The sequence below is a fragment of the Pseudoliparis swirei genome, chromosome 24 (genome assembly GCF_029220125.1).
Source record: "Pseudoliparis swirei isolate HS2019 ecotype Mariana Trench chromosome 24, NWPU_hadal_v1, whole genome shotgun sequence".
Taxonomy (NCBI): Eukaryota; Metazoa; Chordata; class Actinopteri; order Perciformes; family Liparidae; genus Pseudoliparis; species Pseudoliparis swirei.
Genome location: NC_079411.1, coordinates 17,783,720 through 17,804,456, shown reverse-complemented (window position 1 = coordinate 17,804,456; position 20,737 = coordinate 17,783,720). Strand labels below are relative to the sequence as shown.

At 43.8% G+C, this 20,737-nt stretch overlaps 1 protein-coding gene and 1 long non-coding RNA gene across 6 annotated transcripts in view; both read right to left on the bottom strand.

Annotated features, from left to right (window-relative positions):
• Nucleotides 1-20,737, bottom strand: part of mast1a (microtubule associated serine/threonine kinase 1a) — an 83,077-nt gene that overhangs the window by 40,075 nt on the left and 22,265 nt on the right. The gene's annotated exons all lie outside the window — the stretch shown is intronic.
• LOC130189910 (uncharacterized) lies at nucleotides 1,242-4,105 on the bottom strand. Of its 4 annotated transcripts, XR_008830878.1 has the most exons (7): nucleotides 4,038-4,105; nucleotides 3,204-3,228; nucleotides 2,799-2,961; nucleotides 2,585-2,673; nucleotides 2,129-2,179; nucleotides 1,924-2,002; nucleotides 1,242-1,608 (listed from the first exon to the last, which is right to left on the bottom strand). It is a non-coding gene; the product is annotated as an uncharacterized LOC130189910 (long non-coding RNA). The 4 variants fall into 4 exon arrangements; XR_008830877.1 differs by lacking the exon at nucleotides 1,924-2,002 and having other exon boundaries at nucleotides 2,046-2,179; XR_008830876.1 differs by lacking the exon at nucleotides 2,129-2,179.

Below are 20,737 nucleotides of genomic sequence, written 5' to 3'. Positions count from 1 at the left end.
CTTTCATGGGGTTATTTACAGTAACGCGTTAGGTTCTTCCAGCTGATGTTTTTACTCAAAACCTGATCAACTCAGATAACCCAGCGCACACTACGAGCAACAAGCGGCAGACGGACACAGTTAGTGACTAGCTGATGAAGGTAGCGGATCATTTAGCAGCTAGGGAGCCGTATATTTTCCTCAGGAGTTGGTGGAGACTAAAATCGGAACAAAAAGGTTGAAAATATTGGACTTACATTCATCAGGTTTACTGGAAACATGACTCTGTGTCAATGAATGCTAAAGTTGTGCTAAATCTGATGGATGTGTAAATAAGCAAGTGTGCATTCATGCATAAGCAATGCAAACTAATCAAAAATAAAAATCTAATAAAACTGTTGTTTAATATGTCAATGTAGAGTCCACAGTCTGTTCTATTCATACTGCTTTAACAGCTTGTATCAAACTTCACAACACACGAGAAGAAGGACGTACACTGTAAAATGTAATAAGTTAACTTTACTTGAAAAAGGTGAGGAAACCGATTGCCTCAAATTTTCTAAGTAAAGTAGCTCAATAATTTTAAGTTCTTAAAACTAAAAATAAATGAGTTTCGGCAACTGATGTAATTGGAGTAAACATAAGTTAAGTCAACTCATAATATGTCAGTTCAGACAACTTAAAAGATACGAGTGAAGGTAACTTAAAAATCTTTAAGTATGTAATAAGTTGACTTTACTTGAAAAAGGTGAGGAAACCGATTGCCTCAACATTTCTAAGTAAAGTAGCTCAATAAATTTTAAGTTCTTAAAGCTAAAAGAAACTAAGTTTAGGCAACTCATGTAATTGCAGTAAACATTAGTATAGTTAACTTAACAATTATTACTAGGTTAACTTAAAAAAGACAACTTAAAAGATCCAAGTTATATTAAGTAAACAGTACTAATAAGAACTAGTTAACTTTACTAGTCAATGAGATCCCATTACTTAGAAATAGTGAGGAAACCGATTGCCTTAAAATGATCAAGTAAGCTGAACTAAAAACTGTAAGTTGTTGAAACAAAAGAAGGAGAACAGTTACAATGGAAGATGTTTATTTAGAAGAAAAACACGTTTTAAAACTCAAACAACGTGCTTAAAACGCTGAACATGTTGCCAGATTAGGTTTTGTAACGCAGAAATATGATGAACACAGCGTTTTCGGCATTTGCTAAATTTCACGACAGAAAAACAACAAAACAGACATTTTCTAGAAAGAGTTCAATTGGAGATAGAAGGATGAAGTTCTCGGGCCTGACTGCACATCATGAACACAGTCCCTTATGGCATCAGTAGATTTTTGAGTGATTGTATTTTAGGGTTTTTGGTCCAAGTGAGAAGCACTCTATGAATAAATTCAGAAGGTCTTCCTCACTCGTTGAGGATACTCCAAATTCAGGGGGAAATAAGTCTGAAGAGTAGCCACACGGCACAGGGAAGATTATCACGGTCACCCATCACGACTGTTCCTCCCAAAACGATGGCAGTAGTTGTAGACTCCAGGTCCAGCGAGTGAGGAGGCCACGATGTCTTCAGCACCGTCAGGGTCCCAATGGAGGCGTGGGACACGTCCAGAAGGTCATCAGAGTTCTAATAACAAGAGCAGCATAAAAAACACAATTACATGTCAAATTTCACGTTGCATTTCTATGGTAGAACACACAATGGTTACTTGGATTCTGATATTATTAGATAATCAAGTGAAAGATGCTCAGGAGTGAGTGCGATGATTAATTCATTGATCATGTGATTCACTGAATGATTGCAAAAGCTAATAATAAAGAATATGAATTATCATATTTACAAATAGGGATATTTGAATGGAACAACAATAATAGAGCAAATGTAAAAAACAGAATGTAGAAGGGCCTGAGAACAGGTCGATGCAGTTGCATCACAACACACCCCGATCAGGACCCGTTGGTGGCTTCTTCTGTGTTTCCATAGGGTCAAGTCGAAGCTTCATGCTATCCTAAACTCACACCTTCAATAAAGAAAGACCAACGTTTAATACGTGGGCAACCAACCATATTCGTGGTAAACATCCACATTTCTTTGTCACTGCTGCTTCTGGGAAATGTGCTCCTACTACAGGAGGCTGAACAGGTACCTGCCGTCTTCAGCCGTCACACCTGCATCATATTGGCTGCTCCTGAACCTCCTGTGGCAGGAGAGCGAGCATATTGCCCAAAAGCAACAAAGAAATAGCGATAATGTTACAAGTGAAACCCATTTTGGTAACAGGAGATATTAGTAGAACCCCTCTACCATCATGCAGACATGTGAAGGTGTACAGATGCCCATTTAGGTGTGATATGATTTGTAATTTTTTATTTTGAAGGCCTTTGGGTTTTGAATGGGGCGACTAGAGAGCTGCAACTGGACCCGACTGGAAAGACGGGAGATCCCACTAAAAGGGCCCCAATCAGGGATAAGTGAATCAAAAAGTAGAAGCACTGATTGGAAGAGAAGTAGCCAATAACAAAAGATTAACAGGCAGAACACATGAGATAGATTGGGCATCCTGTGGTGTGGAATTAAATAATTTTGACTAAAGTCTACTTACAAATTCTTGAAGAAGTCTGCGTTGTCATCTCCAAGGATGACGGGAGAGCCACGGAGGACTGCTGTTCACCTCCCAGTCACATCTGTACTCTAAAAAAACATTTTAAACACACACAATTCACAAGTATTAAAGGACAATCATTTGACAGCTCTGCATGCAATGCTGTGACACTTTATTAAACACATAAAGAAAAATGACTGCTTGAGAAACTTACCCCAGGTGTGACTTGTTGCAGATATTCAAGTTTCTGTCCGACACTTTCCCCCTCTGGGTTTTGAACTTCTCCAGGAAGCGAGGAGTATATTTGTCGAGATCTTTGAAGAACTCTGATTGCAACTCAGATTTTTGCTTGATAAGCGACAGAACTCAGCCAGAATCTAACGGAAAGAGAAATAAATTAATATTTAGTCATATTAGACCTACAGTACACACATTACAACATGATACATCACACTGGGCAGAAAACTAGTGGCTTCTAGATTGAACAGATTACATCAGCTCCCCTCATCGTTCCTTCATGGTCGTCACAGGAGACACTCTGTGTGAAGACATGGACTCAATCTGGCAACGCTTCCATGTGTTATGCAGTAGTGTGTAGAAGATAATAAGCAATACTTACAATTCATTGCCAGGTTTTTCAAAGCCTACAAAAGAAACAACAAAAGCAATTAGTCAAACTGCAAATAACTCCTCGTCAAGATGCATTTTTACGGCTAAAAAGCCATCAGTTTAATGGAAGATTTCACAGACAAATATGATTACAAATGCTTATCCTAGATATAGATAGATAGATAGATTGAAGTCATAAATAGTCTGTAGGGAGGTTGGCAGGGAGCTTAGTTTCAAACTTGCTATTGGTTATAATGGATGTCATTTCCATTAAATATCACAAAATAAGAAATGATGTTCAAGTAAAAAATTAAAAAACGTTGTACCACATTCGCTGGCGGCGAAGTTCTCCATCATACGGTTGTGGTTGAATTATTCCTCGTTACTGTAGTGTTATGGAATAATAGGGGTTTGAGCCGTTATCTCCAAGTATCTTTATTAGCTTAACCAGACATAACACCGTGACTGACTGGATTCGGTAACTCCAAGAGCGGACTGACGACTGTACACGCCCTCTGATCACACATGCCTTCGTATCCTCCGCATGTCTATAAAGTAGTACCATTACATTATAGTTACATTCAACCTGACATTGCATTCACTCTTAACTCAGTGACAGTAGCGTTGTGTGATTTTGAAAGTGCGTTAATGCACACGAGTGAGACAGCCACGACGATGTCCGCCATTAACATTGTGACTGCTTTGTTTTGACGGTCTAGCTAGCTTACATTAAACGCTTAAAGTTAACATTCAACTACGAATATACATATGAAGAATATGGCGAGGATACGACGAAGTTTACTAAGGACATGAACGGCAAAACGTTATTGAGGCGGAAACTTACCTGAAAGTAACTCGCACACCTGCACTGCCTTCTCGCTGCCGCCAATCCGTCTCGAGCAAAGAACGTCTTCAGTGGTCGACTACGCATGCGATCGAGGCCGAGTGCTGCGAGCGTCCGAGTTTCTTCCGAGTCCGCCTCACTCATTTTTTTAAAGTAAAGCTTACTTGAGATAATAAGTGTAATAACTTTACTCACCAAAAAGTGTTCTTTACTAAGTTTCTTAAAGTAAGGTCAACAAAGTAAGCAGAAATGAGTAAAGCTCACTAATTTTTTTAACTAAACTTTACTATTACATTTAACAGTGTATTTGCAGTTCAAATGCAAATGAGTGGTTCATGAAAGGTATTTTGTAGCAGTGGTTAGAGGATGACATAAAAAGAAGATGTCAAAGGAAAACAACAAAGAAACAGAAAAACCACAAACACACAGATGTGACAGCCAACAACCTCAGTGTGTGTCCCTGCTCCAGATATTGAAACCCAGGGCTATCATTGGCTGCGACGCCGTTCACCCTGCTGTTGAGGGGAGGGGGGGTCAAAGGTTAAATCGGTGGTAATGACTCGTGCAGAAGCTTTGACGAGCAATTATCTCCTTGCAAGCCGTCAGCTGGCACCGGGCCATTAGTCTCCCTTTCTCTCTCACACACACACACACACACACACACACTCATGGGAAAGAAAAAAAACTGCATGTTGTCGGCCCCCAAACACCCAAAACTGTCCCAGACAGCATTACAGCAGTAAACGTAACAAAACCAACAAACACTTGGACACAGGTCATTAAAGTTATACAATCCATGCGTGCCTGGCTCTGTTGCACACTCTTAGTTCCTAAGTTAGGAGTTAGGAGGGAGCAAGCGCCTGTAATCAGTTCAGGTCTTTGGTCACAAGAGCGTTGTCCTCGACAGGTGGTCGCTGTGCACCGAACACAACAAACACGAACGCTCAGACAGACACAAAAGTTGTAAACACGCAAACAGTTGAAAAAAACAGAAAGAGAGACCATCTGTAATGTTGGTAATACAATGAAATGCGAACACAACTACAGAAAGTACATTAGTTTGAAGTTGATGTGGATTTGCAAACTAACAATGTATCTTCTGTACAATTGACATTTTAGCTGTTGAGAACCAAACTGTTTTTTCTATCAGGCTTTGTCAGGCAAACATGTTTACTTCTGCCGTGAAGTTTGACATTTTATTATGGGGATTGACTCACTTTTGGAGCCAGCTTCAAGTGGTCATTTGAGGAACTGCAGTTTTTTAAAGCACGAGGTCGCCACTTGCGCTGAGCGATGACACACCTCTTTCTTTTCATTTAATCTAAATGTCGACGGCGAGACAATAATAATATGCTGCTGTTTAGCCGGTATAATGTTTCGATGTTATATTCTTGTACACAATAATTTCATAGGTAATGGTTTATAAAAGCACTAAATAAGAAGTATATAAAAAATAAATTAATTCATTTATGTAAAAAAAAATCACAGTGGGGATTTAGCTGATTAATGTTTTTACACTGCCATCCTTACTCATGATTGTCTTTTCATTGAAAACCTCTATCACAAACTTCCAATCTCCCATTATCTGTGTTCTCATTTATGCCTCGCAGTATCTCATTTTATTACTCTTCTTTGACTCTCTGGTAATTACTTCCTAAATGACCCTCGGCTCCTCTCCTCCTGTGAAGCTCCGTCCACAAACAAAAAAGGCCTCTGACGGGTTCGTATTAAATCTCAGCACATTCATTGTAAACGACGGCCACCGATAAAACACGGCGTTAGCCACAGCACGGCTCCATATCCATGAGAAATCAATTAAAGGAATGAGGCGATTCAGAATGAATCTCATCATGAGAGGACGTTTAACTGTCTGGTGTGGGATGTTATGGCCGCATGTGTGTTCCTCTTGTCTGTCCACTGTACTGTTGTGTGTCTGGGACTATAAGTGTTTATCCCTTTGCATGACCATGTGAGTCGGTGACAGGTGCCTTTTGTGTTTTATCAGCAGATTATAACTGTGTGTGTGTGTGTGTGTGTGTGTGTTTTATGTTTGTCAGTAAGTAGTGTCAACTTCTGTTATATAAGTGCTAAATCACAGGACACAGAGGACATCAGACACTCCTGATGATCGATCTTTCCAGGCTCACTTCCTGTCAGGTGACCTCTCTCTCTCTCTCTCTCTCTCTCTCTCTCTCTCTCAGCGTGAGAGGACGTGACTGCGAGCAGAGGGACATTGTTGGTTTAAGGTGGTTTTCCAAGCTAAAGAGTGACTGGGTCTACAGGTATGTTTGTTGTGAGTCAGTGCGTTTACATGCAATCGAATTATTGGCTTAGTCGGACTGAAATCGAATTATCCGTTTCATGTAAACACCTTAGTCGGACTATGTGCGGTCCGACTTCGATCCGATTAACACCCCATGGATAGCTCGGTCCGATCCAGTTGATAATTCGACTCTCGCGGCATGTAACTCTGAATTCGATTCGGAACTGGACTTTGCGTCTTTGCGCATGCTCGAGATCCCGCCGCCCTCCTCCCTCCCATGTCGTGACCTGGAAGTCGAAAGAGACGATAAATTAAATTCTCCGCGTACCTTGCGACCGCGTCTTCTCCTCGTTATCAACTCAGCCAATAGCGCCATTTGCATTCGCTGTACTCCTATTAACACCATGGAAGAATAGTAGAGGATGTAGCTTCGCCTTTGCTCTCTGTTCGCCATCTTTCTCGAAATGTTGTTGTTGGTAGTGGTGAAGAGGTCAGCGGAAATGGCTGCATCACCACGTTGTAATGAAAACAAGCGCCGCCTATCGACGTCGGATATGACATGCTTTCGGCCAATGATTCGAATTACTCACTGCCATGTATATTGGGATAATAGCAGATCCCAAAAGATAGCATAGTCCGACTAAAGCAAGATTCGAATTATACCATCATGTAAACGCACTGAGTGTCTGTGGGTTCACCCAACTGTCTGTGAGTGTGAGTTCACGGAGGTTTTGTTTGTGTGTCGGCGTTAAGAGCGCGGCTAGCGGAGCTAACCGGCAGGCTAACGAGCTAGCGGGAGCTAGCGTCATGGAGACTTGAGCTTCCTCACGCGGGCACACGGGATCAGGGTGGCGCGAGTTTCCGTGCTCGGAGGAGGAGGGGCTGGCAGTGGGCGGTCGTGGCGGCGATCTGCGTGAGGTCCGCTGCCCGTATGAGCGGGCGGTGGTTCTGTTCGACAGCGTGTCGAAGGTGAGCGGTGGTGGTGTCGGGGTGGTCATCAGGGGCATGTATGTGCGGTGGCCACACCGGGTTCGGGTCACCGTGGCCAACGTGCCCCCTTTTATACAAGAGGTGGTGAGTTTGAAGGAGCTGTTTAAGCACGGGAATGTGGTGTCGGCTGAAGAAGATCCTCAGGGTGGAAGTCCTCCCGGATGAGGCACGTGTGGTCCCACCGAGGCATCTCTCTATGATCCTGAACAACAGGGGAGAAGAGCTCCTCGGGTGTTCATCAGGGTGGCCGAGCACAACTACCCCATTTACATCTCCTCAGGAGGCAGGTGGTGCTTCATCTGTGGGCGAGAGGGGCACATAGCCAGGGACTGCCACGGGTGGAGAGCTGCTGAGCAGAACACCAGCAGGCGAATCCTCGGGGAAACTGTTCACTGCCAACACAGTTGGCAAATATTCCAAATGAATGTATCTCTAAAATGTTCGGCGTCAACGTGTTCCATCCGACAAAAACTGCTCCTGGCAACGACAACATAATTATCTTTTTTCTTTTGTTTTGGCAATTCAAAGGAACGTATAAAAACATAAACAAGTCTACGCTGACTTGTCGCACAAGCTAAGAAGCTTTTGATTATTTAAAAACCTCAGTCTTTAACTGCCCTTACAGCTGTGTACGCATACTGTAAAGCAGGCCTATTCAACTAGCGGCCCGCGGGCCGGATACGGCCCGTTTGAGTTTAACTATGGCCCGCAAGACTGCCTGCAAATCACTATAGCTTGGTAAGAAAAAATAAAACTGACGGACACGCCTCTTTTATACATTGAGACATCTAACCCAGAGCCATCGAGTTTCACTGTTGCCTCAACCAAACCTGTATAGTTACATCAGGGGTGCTCAATACGTCGATCGCGGCGACCTGCCATTCGATCGCGGCGTAGTATTGGTAGATCGCATGACATTAAAAAATTGGCCCGCCCTGTCACTTTCTCTATAGCGCCACATTACAGCAGCAGCATTTCATTTCTGTCTCTACGTGTCGCGTTAGCGGTCCTCCGCCCGCCGTCTCGTGCGCCGCAGAGCTCCCATCGGGACGGAGCAAAGAAAAAGTCACTAGCCCCCCGTCCCCGTCCTCGTCGGTCGATCGCCTTGACTTGGTCACATAATAAGTAGCTCGCATGCTGAAAAAGTGTGAGCACCCCTGGGTTACATCTTTATGTTACGCACCGTGTTGGTTGCCGGTGTTACACCCCTACTGGTTTTCAAACCTACTAGTTTCCCTACCGTGCGTGCGTTGTGTTCTCTTCACATCTGCAGCGGGGCTCTGTCGCTCACCAGATTCGTCACACATTCACAAACATATTGCTGGAGATCTTCAAACCACCGTTCATATCCATTTCGGCGATTACGATTGTATAAATGAGCAGTGCATCACAGCCACGGATGAAGAAATACATTTTAGAAAAAATAAAAATATAAAAATCGCCCGACCTGGTTTCGATCCCTTTCACGCAAAAGGAGTCTGCACTCAAAGACATGCAGTCTGTGCGCTGCGCAACCAGATATTAGTTTCAACTCAAGTAATTTATATATTGATCCATTAAGTCACATTTCTTATGTTTTCATGGGAACAGTTTGGTCGAAGGGATCTGAAACAACTGGTTACCTTGAGCGGATATTTACACTTTGAAACATGTTTATAGTGATGCTTGTTCGCAACACTTTTGCCACACAATACCGACGCATTTTCGTGTGTGACTGTTTACCTGTGGAAATATACATTACTGTTTTTCATTTTTAGCCATTATTTGATCAATATTCTGTGCGGTGCTCACACCCCCCGTGATTTTCTTATTCGGCCCACTTGCTACTGAAGTTGAATAGCCCTGCTGTAAAGGATCCCCGTATATGAATTGGCGTGAAGACTTAACTTTACTGCTGGTGAAACTTCTTTATTTTCTCTCTTTAGTTGAATAAACATGAATTAAGACTCGTAAACAATCACCACCTTGTCACCACCGTAAGAGCGTTAGCCTCATACAAGTCCATTAAAACTATTAAACTTTAAATAAAATGCGCATCTGTCCATCCGTAGCCGGACCGTCATGTTTGCATTTTAACACAAAATAAAAGTGCGCTTCCTTTTAACCTATCAAAATAAAAGTCTGATTTAACTATATAGAAGAAGTAGAATAAAACATCTATAAATTATTCCAACAATACAATATAAAAGGCATACATCAAAACCAATAAGGCAGATACAAAAACAAGCAATCAACACAAAACAATAAACCTTTCATGGGGTTATTTACAGTAACGCATTAGGTTCTTCCAGCTGATGCTTTTACTCAAAACCTGATCAACTCAGATAACCCAGCGCACACTACCAGCAACAAGCGGCAGACGGACACAGTGAGTGACTGTTGGAGGAGAAAATGTGTCAACAATTTAGCTGATGAAGGTAGCGGATCATTTAGCAACTAGGGAGCCGTATATTTTCCTCAGGAGTTGGTGGAGACTAAAATCGGAACAAAAAGGTTGAAAATATTGGACTTACATTCATCAGGTGACTGGAAACATGACTCTCAATGAATGCTAAAGTTGTGCTAAATCTGATGGATGTGTAAATAAGCAAGTGTGCATTCATGCATAAGCAATGCAAACTAAACAAATATAAAAATCTAATAAAACTGTTGTTTAATATGTCAATGTAGAGTCCACAGTATGTTCTATTCATACTGCTTTAACAGCTTGTATCAAACTTCACAACACACGAGAAGAAGGACGTATTTGCAGTTCAAATGCAAATGAGTGGTTCATGAAAGGTATTTTGTAGCAGTGGTTAGAGGATGACATAAAAAGAAGATGTCAAAGGAAAACAACAAAGAAACAGAAAAACCACAAACACACAGATGTGACAGCCAACAACCTCAGTGTGTGTCCCTGCTCCAGATATTGAAACCCAGGGATATCATTGGCTGCAACGCCGTTCACTCTGCTGTTGAGGGGAGGGGGGGGTCAAAGGTTAAATCGGTGGTAATGACTCGTGCAGAAGCTTTGACGAGCAATTATCTCCTTGCAAGCCGTCAGCTGGCACCGGGCCATTAGTCTCCCTTTCTCTCTCACACACACACACACACACTCATGGGAAAGAAAGAAAACTGCATGTTGTCGGCCCCGAAACACCCAAAACTGTCCCCGACAGCATTACAGCAGTAAACGTAACAGAACCAACAAACACTTGGACACAGGTCATCAAAGTTATACAATCCATGCGTGCCTGGCTCTGTTGCACACTCTTAGTTCCTAAGTTAGGAGTTAGGAGGGAGCAAGCGCCTGAAATCAGTTCAGGTCTTTGGTCACAAGAGCGTTGTCCTCGACAGGTGGTCGCTGTGCACCGAACACAACAAACACGAACGCTCAGACAGACACAAAAGTTGTAAACAAGCAAACAGTTGAAAAATACAGAGGTGTAACAGAAAGAGAGCACATCTGTAATGTTGGTAATACAATGAAATGCGAACACAACTACAGAAAGTACATTAGTTTGAAGTTGATGTGGATTTGCAAACTAACAATGTATCTTCCGTACAATTGACATTTTAGCTGTTGAGACCCAAACTGTTTTTTCTATCAGGCTTTGTCAGGCAAACATGTTTACTTCTGCCGTGAAGTTTGACATTTTATTATGGGGATTGACTCACTTTTGGAGCCAGCTTCAAGTGGTCATTTGAGGAACTGCAGTTTTTTAAAGCACGAGGTCGCCACCAGTGGCGGTTCGTCCATAGGGGGCGCTAGGGCGCCGCCCCTTTTAAAATTTGTAGATGGAAAAAAAAAAAAAGAAGAAAAAAAAAATCCTGTAAAAAAACATTATATGCCAAATCATTTAAATAGTAAATATACCGTGTTGACGCGCTAAATGTGTGTGGGAGACCGTCAGCCTGTCAACAACCACTTTAAGTTAATGTGAAAAAATATAATATATCGCCACTCATTATCACGGCGAGAAGCCCCGCCCCATTTTCGAGGCGATCTAACGTGTGTGTACGGCATCGAGAAAATATTTCAGTCGTTTCGGCAAGGACCGGCTTCTCATTGGCGGATGAAACGTGAATCTTGGGTCGCAAAAATGTGCGCTCGTTGGCCAATGACATCGTTTTATTATTTCACGTGACTGGACTATTCGGCAGATCAGAGACGTATGTTCCCTCAGCCCAGAGAGCTCCAGGAGCTACGCGAGCAGGTTGCTAACGGAGCTGTCAGCTGGAGGCTCAGTGAGTAATGCGCTGTTTAATTTCCCCTGTCTGTTCTTCCAAAGTCCTGGGACTGAAACTCTCTGGACTACAATGGGGTGAGGGATCTACAGAGCTGCAGACAAGTGTAAGAAGCACGAATCTTGCCGCAGTTATCTAGCTAAGAGCATGGAGCTAACTCGCTAACAGCCTGAAGCTAACCCTGTTTACAGTCAGAAGAAGGAAACCGAACTGGCATCGAAACACAACGAAGAAGTTCTGAAAAACAGACGCATGCCCTCAAGAATAATGGAAACAGGCTGGTTACAGACATGATTCACTTTAACCAGAGAGTAAAGTGACCACTTTAAAGAGAGGAGGCTACTTGTCTTTACAGTAGTGGGTCTGCTCTGTCACCCAATGTAACATGTGATCTCTTTCTGACTCTATTCTGCTCTGAACCTCTTTTATTTTGCAAACCTCTGAAACCCAACCCAATGTTTCTTAAAGCTGCTCTGAACCTCTCATGCCCAAAGTTACAGTGTGTTGATAGTTGTTATTGGACAGTGTTGAGCACGCTGTGTTCTTGAAATAAAGCTTTGCTTTTTACAATATTCTACTCAAAACCTCTTTTCTTCTCATTGTTGAGTGATATTTAAACTGCGCCCCCCCCCCCCAAAAAAAATTTCACCAGCCGCCACTGGTCGCCACTTGCGCTGAGCGATGACACACCTCTTTCTTTTAATTTAATCTAAATGTCGACGGCGAGACAATAATAATATGCTGTGTTTAGCCGGTATAATGTTTCGATGTTATATTCTTGTACACAATAATTTCATAGGTAATGGTTTATAAAAGCACTAAATAAGAAGTATATAAAAAATAAATTAATTCATTTATGTAAAAAAAAATCACAGTGGGGATTTAGCTGATTAATGTTTTTACACTGCCATCCTTACTCATGATTGTCTTTTAATTGAAAACCTCTATCACAAACTTCCAATCTCCCATTATCTGTGTTCTCATTTATGCCTCGCAGTATCTCATTTTATTACTCTTCTTTGACTCTCTGGTAATTACTTCCTAAATGACCCTCGGCTCCTCTCCTCCTGTGAAGCTCCGTCCACAAACAAAAAGGCCTCTGACGGGTTCGTATTAAATCTCAGCACATTCATTGTAACGGACGGCCACCGATAAAAACACGGCGGCCATTAGCCACAGCACGGCTCCATCTCCATGAGAAATCAATTAAAGGAATGAGGCGATTCAGAATGAATCTCATCATGAGAGGACGTTTAACTGTCTGGTGTGGGATGTTATGGCCGCATGTGTGTTCCTCTTGTGTGTCCACTGTACTGTTGTGTGTCTGGGACTATAAGTGTTTATCCCTTTGCATGACCATGTGAGTCGGTGACAGGTGCCTTTTGTGTTTTATCAGCAGATTATAACTGTGTGTGTGTGTGTGTTTTATGTTTGTCAGTAAGTAGTGTCAACTTCTGTTATATAAGTGCTAAATCACAGGACACAGAGGACATCAGACACTCCTGATGATCGATCTTTCCAGGCTCACTTCCTGTCAGGTGATCTCTCTCTCTCTCTCTCTCTCTCTCTCTCTCTCTCTCTCTCAGCGTGAGAGGACGTGTGACTGCGGAGCAGAGGAGCATTGTTGGTTTAAAGGTGGTTTTTTTCCAAGCTAAAGAGTGACTGGGTCTACAGGTATGTTTGTTGTGAGTCAGTGCGTTTACATGCAATCGAATTATTGGCTTAGTCGGACTGAAATCGAATGATCCGTTTCATGTAAACACCTTAGTCGGACTATGTGCGGTCCGACTTCGATCCGATTAACACCCTGGATAGCTCGGTCCGATCCAGTTGATAATTCGACTCTCGCGGCATGTAACTCTGAATTCGATTCGGAACTGGACTTTGCGTCTTTGCGCATGCTCGAGATCCCGCCGCCCTCCCCCCTCCCTCCTCCCATGTCGTGACCCGGAAGTCGAAAGAGACGATAAATTAAATTCTCCGTGTACCTTCGACGGCGTCTTCTCTCCGTTATCAACTCAGCCAATAGCGCCATTTGCATTAGCTGTACTCCTATTAACACCATGGAAGAATAGTAGAGGGATGTAGCTTCGCCTTGCTCTCTGTTCGCCATCTTTCTCGAAATGTTGTTGTTGGTAGTGGTGAAGAGGTCAAGCGGAAATGGCTGCATCACCACGAGTTGTAATGAAAACAGCGCCACCTATCGTATCGGATATGACATGCTTTCGGCCAATGATTCGAATTACTCACTGCCATGTATATTGGGATAATAGCAGATCCCCCAAAAGATAGCATAGTCCGACTAAAGCAAGATTCGAATTATACCATCATGTAAACGCACTGAGTGTCTGTGGGTTCACCCAACTGTCTGTGTGAGTGTGTGAGTTCACGGAGGTTTTTGTTTGTGTGTCTGTGCGCGTTAGCGGCGCGCGGCTAGCGGGGAGCTAACCGGCGGGCTAACGGGGAGCTAGCGGGGAGCTAGCGTCATGGAGGACTTGAGCTTCCTCACGCGGGCACACGGGATCAGGGTGGCGCCGAGTTTCCCGTGCTCGGAGGAGGAGGTGGGGCTGGCAGTGGGCGACGTGGTCGGCGACGACTGCGTGAGGTCCGCTGCCCGTATGAACGGAGCGGTGGTTCTGTTCCTAGACAGCGTGCCGAAGGTGAACGAGGTGGTGGTGTCGGGGGTGGTCATCAGGGGCATGTATGTGCCGGTGGCCACACCGTCGGTTCGGGTCACCGTGGCCAACGTGCCTCCTTTTATAAAAGAGGAGGTGATTTTGAAGGAGCTGGTGAAGCACGGGAAGGTGGTGTCCCGGCTGAAGAAGATCCCCTCAGGGTGGAAGTCCTCCCGGATGAGGCACGTGTGGTCCCACCGGAGGCATCTCTCTATGATCCTGAACAACAGGGGAGAAGAGCTCTGCCTCCGGGTGTTCATCAGGGTGGCCGAGCACAACTACCCCATTTACATCTCCTCAGGGAACGGGAAGTGCTTCATCTGTGGGCGAGAGGGGCACATAGCCAGGGACTGCCACCGGTGGAGAGCTGCTGAGCAGAACACCAGCAGGGCGAATCCTCGGGGGCAGAACCAGGGGGGGGCGGAGGGCACGGGGGGTGCACAGCAGGGGAGGGAGCAACCAGGGACTGCAGGTACCCAGAGGGGAGGAGAGAGAGCAGGCAGGAACTGGAGGCTCCCAGCAGGATGAGGAGAGAGAGCAGGCAGAGATGGGGGGTGCCCAGCAGGTTGTGGAGGAGGAAGAGGAGGGGGGCACTGGTCCAGTCCAGCAAGGTGAGGAGGGAGAGGGGGAGACGGTCACAGGCCAGCAGGGTGAGGAGGTAGAGGGGGAGACGGTCACAGGCCAGCAGGGTGAGGGTGAGGAGGTAGAAGAGGAGGAGAGGAGAGAGGAGGGAGGGGCTGGTGCAGACCAGGAGGGTGAGGAGGAGAGGAGAGAAGAGGGTGGGGCTGGGGCTGAGGTGGCCCGACAAAGTGAAGAGGTAGAAAAGGGTGAGTCAGAGGAAGAGAGGGGGGCAGGTGCCAGAGAGGTGGTGCTGTCGGACAGTGAGGTGGACATGGAGGGGGAGGAGGAGAGCCTCAGAGTCCCCCGGCTAAAGAGGAAGTGTAGGGCGGAAGGAGAAAACCCACAGGCAAAGAAGGTGACGGCGGGCAGACGGAGGTCGAGGAGGAGAGGAGAGGAGCCAGAGTCCAGCTCGGAGGAGGAATCCACCCCTCTTCCACACTACAGTGTGGAGGAGCTAAAAGACTTCCTCTGAAAGACGAAGCAGATGTGGCACGTAAAGGTGGAAGACCACTTCTGCAGAGACAAATTCTTCCTCTCTGCCACCTTCCTCACAATGAGGGACGAGAGAGGAGCCTTCACTCCACAGGAATTCTTCAGGTTGAAGAAGATCCTGTGTGACCTCAGGAAGGTGCTGCTGGTGGAAGACGAGGAGAAGAGGGCGAGAGGCGAGGGCGACTGAGGGCAGGACACCACCTGGCCTCAGTGGAGCAGCTTTTGTTTTTGTTATTAATGAACCTGAGCATCATGAACAATTTTCTTTTTCAGGATTGGTGCTGCAGTGAAAGAGATTTTGTGTTGATTGCAATTTGGTTTTATGTGGTGCACGGTTTGAAATAAAGTTTTTTCAAAAATCAAAAAAAATCTCTCTCAGGGGAGTGAATGTTTACAACTGTGGGAAATGGAAGGGATAAAACCCTACCCCTTTAAATTTCAAAAAGCTTTCTGGACCAACAAGCTGTTTCCATGTCCGTGCATCCGATTACACAACATCCACTGTCCTTACTGCTAGGGTTTGACAGGTCCACCAGGATGTAGATGGATCCCATGAGCAGATGGATCAAACATGAGGCTTTCAGATATATGATTGAGTGATGCTGTCATGCAGCTGAAGAAATCAAACCGGTGATGAAAAAAGAAAAGAGGCCGGGAGAGCAGAGAAACAACGGGGTGAAACTAGGAGGAGAACATGCAACACCACCGTCTTGGTGTTTGGGGTAGCTGCGGGGTTAGTCACATGGCTCTCTTGTTGCTCTGCAATGTAGCACACAGAGACATAAATAGAGGCAATTTGCGATCATCCCCCATGAAATAGAGGCCAAGCTATGAGGTAGAAAATACAACCCAAAAAAAAGTAACAACCATGGCCTTACTGTAGTAAAAGCATGAAGTGGAAAAGAGACAGGTAGAGAATAGAGGTCACAGAGACAACAAATATATTCACTGAGTCACCCAATCACTTGAGCAGGTTTGAAACATGCCGTAACTGAGGTGCAATTCTCAGTTTGCGATTGGATAAATAAATAAAAAGGGCAGTGTGCTTAGTTGTGACTCTTAACCACAGTGACTGATTATGTAATGAACGGATAAGTGAGCTTGTTGTGTGACTGAATAAAAGAGTTGGCTGGCAGACTAAGTAGCTGACTGCCTGAATTATCGAGCAATTGGGTGGATAATTAATGTTGGCCGAGGTTCAGACTGTATTCTGGCTGAGCTTGCAGTGGGGAAGTGGCCGACTGATAAATAACAAAGTTGTCACGGAGGTCTGCTGTCAGTCCGACCTGCATCTGATGCCGTGTCGACTTCTCTGTGATTGGCTACTCCTCTTTGCCTTGACGCCGTCCTTTTTGATTGGACGTTATGAGGAACTTTGAGCTTTTCCCAACGTTATGACAACAGTGAGTGGATGAAGCATTTAATTGACCTCACTTGGCGTCCGGCTAGTTCGCTAGCTCTCCTGCTAATTCCACCATGACGTCATGCTACACTGGTTACCGAAAATGAGCTAAACAGTGGGCTGACAGCGGCAGTCCCCCGGCCTCACTTCTTGCCCCCAGAGAGACTCGAGGCCACCACCAGTCTGTTGTGGCCCACAGGCGCTGGCGTTGTTACAGCTTCCTCCTGAAGCTCCGCCTCCAGAGCTGCCGTCCGCTCTTCTCCCGGCAAAGGAGTCTCCAAACTGAAGGCTGATCTACTACTTCAAGACTAATGACATTTGTCTGTTATTTGCAAATAGAAGTTTCTTGACCGTTCTTTTGAGGAAAAAGTAATCTCGAATCAAGATGCAATCTAAGCTTCTTTAACCACAATTAGCAGACTTCAGCTAGAGGTACTGCCTTGGGTATCATCACAGCGCCAAAAGGTCTTCTTTAAAACAAGACCGCCATTCTGATCTTCCCGACTGACCCTTTACACTGATGACGGCGATTCCATTTACCAATGAAGACCATGACAGGAAGTTGAAAGTTGGTATCCAGCGATGCCCACAGCGGCGCATACACGGAAGACAACAGGACACCATAAACATCCACAGTCACATCACTCCTCTGCACACACTCAAAGAAATGACTCATTGGATGAACTCAATTAAATTGTTGGTAGTTAAAAAGCCTGCCTCAAAGGGTCAGGGACGGGCAAAGTAATCACACCCTGTTCTTCCTCATTGTTTTATCCATCCACTAATCCGCCTCTAGCAACTCCAACTCAAATTTAGCCTGGACATACAGAGTCAAGAGATGATTACAATGTAATTAAGTTACAAGGTCCAAAACAAAGCTATAAACTATAAGTATCTGCTCCTACTTTGTGTACTACTGTTGTATTTGACATACTGGCTACTGTCTGTATTTTGGGGCTTGTAGGTGTTCTATTCTCTTTGTATGTTTGTTGTGTTTTTTTGCAATAATAATAATAATAATAATAGCTTTTTTTGTTTGTGTTGTCATACTGTGGGATCACTGAATGACATCCTGGAGTCATCATGTATCAAATCGACATCTAAAATAAAATGATTATTCATTAAATTAAATTAATTTGTGTTTGTCCAACTGTCTTCCTGAGTTCCGCAAAATATAAACTAACTAACTATGAAAATATGCAAACTCCACACAGAAGGATAGCACGACTGGGTATTTTTTAACCCACAGACCTCTGGCTTTGAGGCGACGGTGCTAGCCACTACACCACCGTAAGTGTCTTCACCTTGTAAACAACTGATTTTCAGCTGGCGCATGCGCAAAGGGTAGTCCTCAATTAAACACATTTATTTTGAGTTGATATGCACACCATCTAACCTAAATAAATCTAATAAATGAAAGAATTCATACATTTTGTGTTACACCCATTAAATATAAATATCTATTTTTGTAATTGATTTATTTAAATGTATCAAACAATATTTAAATGTGTCACCTCGAAGAAGGGCTTGAATCGTTTTTGTGAGTGTAACCTAAATAAATCTAATAAATGAAAGTATTCATACATTTTGTGTTACACCCATTCAATATAAATATCTTCCTTTTGTAATTGATTTATTTAAATGTATCAAACAATATTTAAATGTGTCACCTCTAAGAAGGGCTTGAATCGTTTTTTTGAGTGCACGGAGGCGTTGTCAGATGTCCTCTAAAAGGTGTGGAAGCGTCAGGAACGTTGTGGAAGCACAAAGACCTATCCAGACCCTTCCGCATGTGTCGCCGCCAGTTCCCCTGTTTCTTTTCCCCGTTTCCCGTTTGTCCGCATTCGTGTGTCTCTCTCTCTCCGCGTCACGGCTGCTGTGACGACCTCGGCCCGAGAGGTGCTCTGAATCACCACGAGGGTGACATTTCACTTTGTTCCCACCGGTGACCTTTATCCACAGCAAATGATCTGCAGCCATCACCTCATTCAGAATGAAACACTTCCCCCGATGAGCCACACTCATTTGCATGAGTGGGGGAGTCTCGCAGCATGTCTAATAGACATTAAAAATGATTTAATCTGATAATGGATAATGCATATGGATTCACAACAGAGCAAGGCTGCCGCTTCAGAAATCAGAATCAGAAACAGGTTTATTGCCAAGAATGTTTTCACAAACAAACGAGGAACTTTCTTTGGCGGAAGGTGCAAGAATCGCGCACCAAGACACCGAGGCGCCGTCCGCTTAGAGGGAAGTAAGGATGGAGATGGCGGTAGGACGTTTAACTCAATATAACGTCTGGCGTAATACTACGAGACTTTAAACTTTGACACTAATGGGTTTAAACAAGGACAGCTCAATAATTCAACTGTACACACGAACAGCTTTGACATTTTGTGATCGGATGATTATTTACCGGGTGGTTTGTGTGCAGTGAATGTTTTGATTTAGAGCTTTTTGATGACTTGACACGACGGTGACATCATGGATTGAAGGTCAGAACTTGTGTTTCACATCACATAGAAGCCTATTTGACCAGCAGACTGGCAACAACATGTCTGCAATTTCACCACAACATATTGTTTTCGTTATTGATAAATCTTCCGATTACTTTCTTGATTTATTGTTTGGTGTATAAAGACTTATTCAAAGAGCTGCTTTTGTCCGTCCGCTAGTCCAAAGATATTCAGTCTGTCGTCACAGAGAGGACTAGCGAGACATCCTCCGGTTTTCATTTACAAATAGTAAACGGTCTTGTTCTTGTGTTGCGCCTTTCCTTTCTTCCGACCACTTGACACTCATGGCAGGGGCTGCCAAGCAAGGTACCACCTGCCCATCAGGACTGACTAACACATACACCAAAGGCACAGTATCTGAGGTTCAGTGTCGACGTGCATCGGAGGAGCCGGGGAGCGAGCTGCCGAACTTCTGATGAGGATTAAAAGAAGGGTTTTAATCCAGATTAAACACAGTTTATGTGAACAGATTTGTATCCCATAGAAAATGAAGATGTTTATCTTAAAAGCTCCCAATGCTACACTGGTATGTTTGAACGACTTTCTTTTTAAATAGAACATTTTAAAGTCATAATGTGCTTTTCAATAATTCTGCATGTTAGGAATCAATATTCAAAGACACGTTCTTTACGCTCCATCGTTCCATCAGATGAATAGTTAAACCGTGCCTGGGTAATTATCATGAATTCATTCATGCATCACTTCAATATTGATCAATAATGTACACAAACTAAACAGCATCTCATCCATGACTTAATGCAAGAACAATATAGTGCTGCAGGGACACAAGTTTTTGGAGGCCAACCCCGGACGTATGCGTCACACTGGTTCCCTTAATAACAAATTCATGGGATTTTTCCATTGGATTTTAAATAATTGCAGAAACACACATTTGTGATTCTACCACGTTTTGTTCAGGAACATAATCTTGGTGATAATCAAATTACCACATTTTTGGAACCCTATATGTAATCACCAGAAGTAAAAAGCTAACTTAGTTTACAGTATCTTCAGCTTACAGACCTTATTTCAGGCTTCATTAAACATTGACTGAACCGGAGGAGCAAAACACTCAATTACAGGTTTTAGGACTCATTCCTGCAGAACTCAATACAATGATGTGTGCAACAACTGAGGTATGTCTGTCATAAGTTCTGAGTTATCTGTTCATTTCTTCTTTAAAGGTGCAGCCCGAGACACACTCAGTCACAGCAGTGCACGAATAGAAATGGATTCTAAAAACCCAAATGACCCTGTATGTGTTAATAGGTTTTCTTAATTCATAATGTCAAAATAGACAGAACAGCTGACTTTAAATGAGGTCACAAATGATGATTGGTGCATTAGCAACAAATAGTTCCCCAATAATAATAATAATAACAATATGATATTTATCGCTGTTAAAGACAGACCCAGTGTGATTATAACACACACATAATGCATGCACACCGCTGTGTTTCTGGTTTAGCTGTCGCTGTTGATTGTCGCATTAATTAATCCGGTCATGC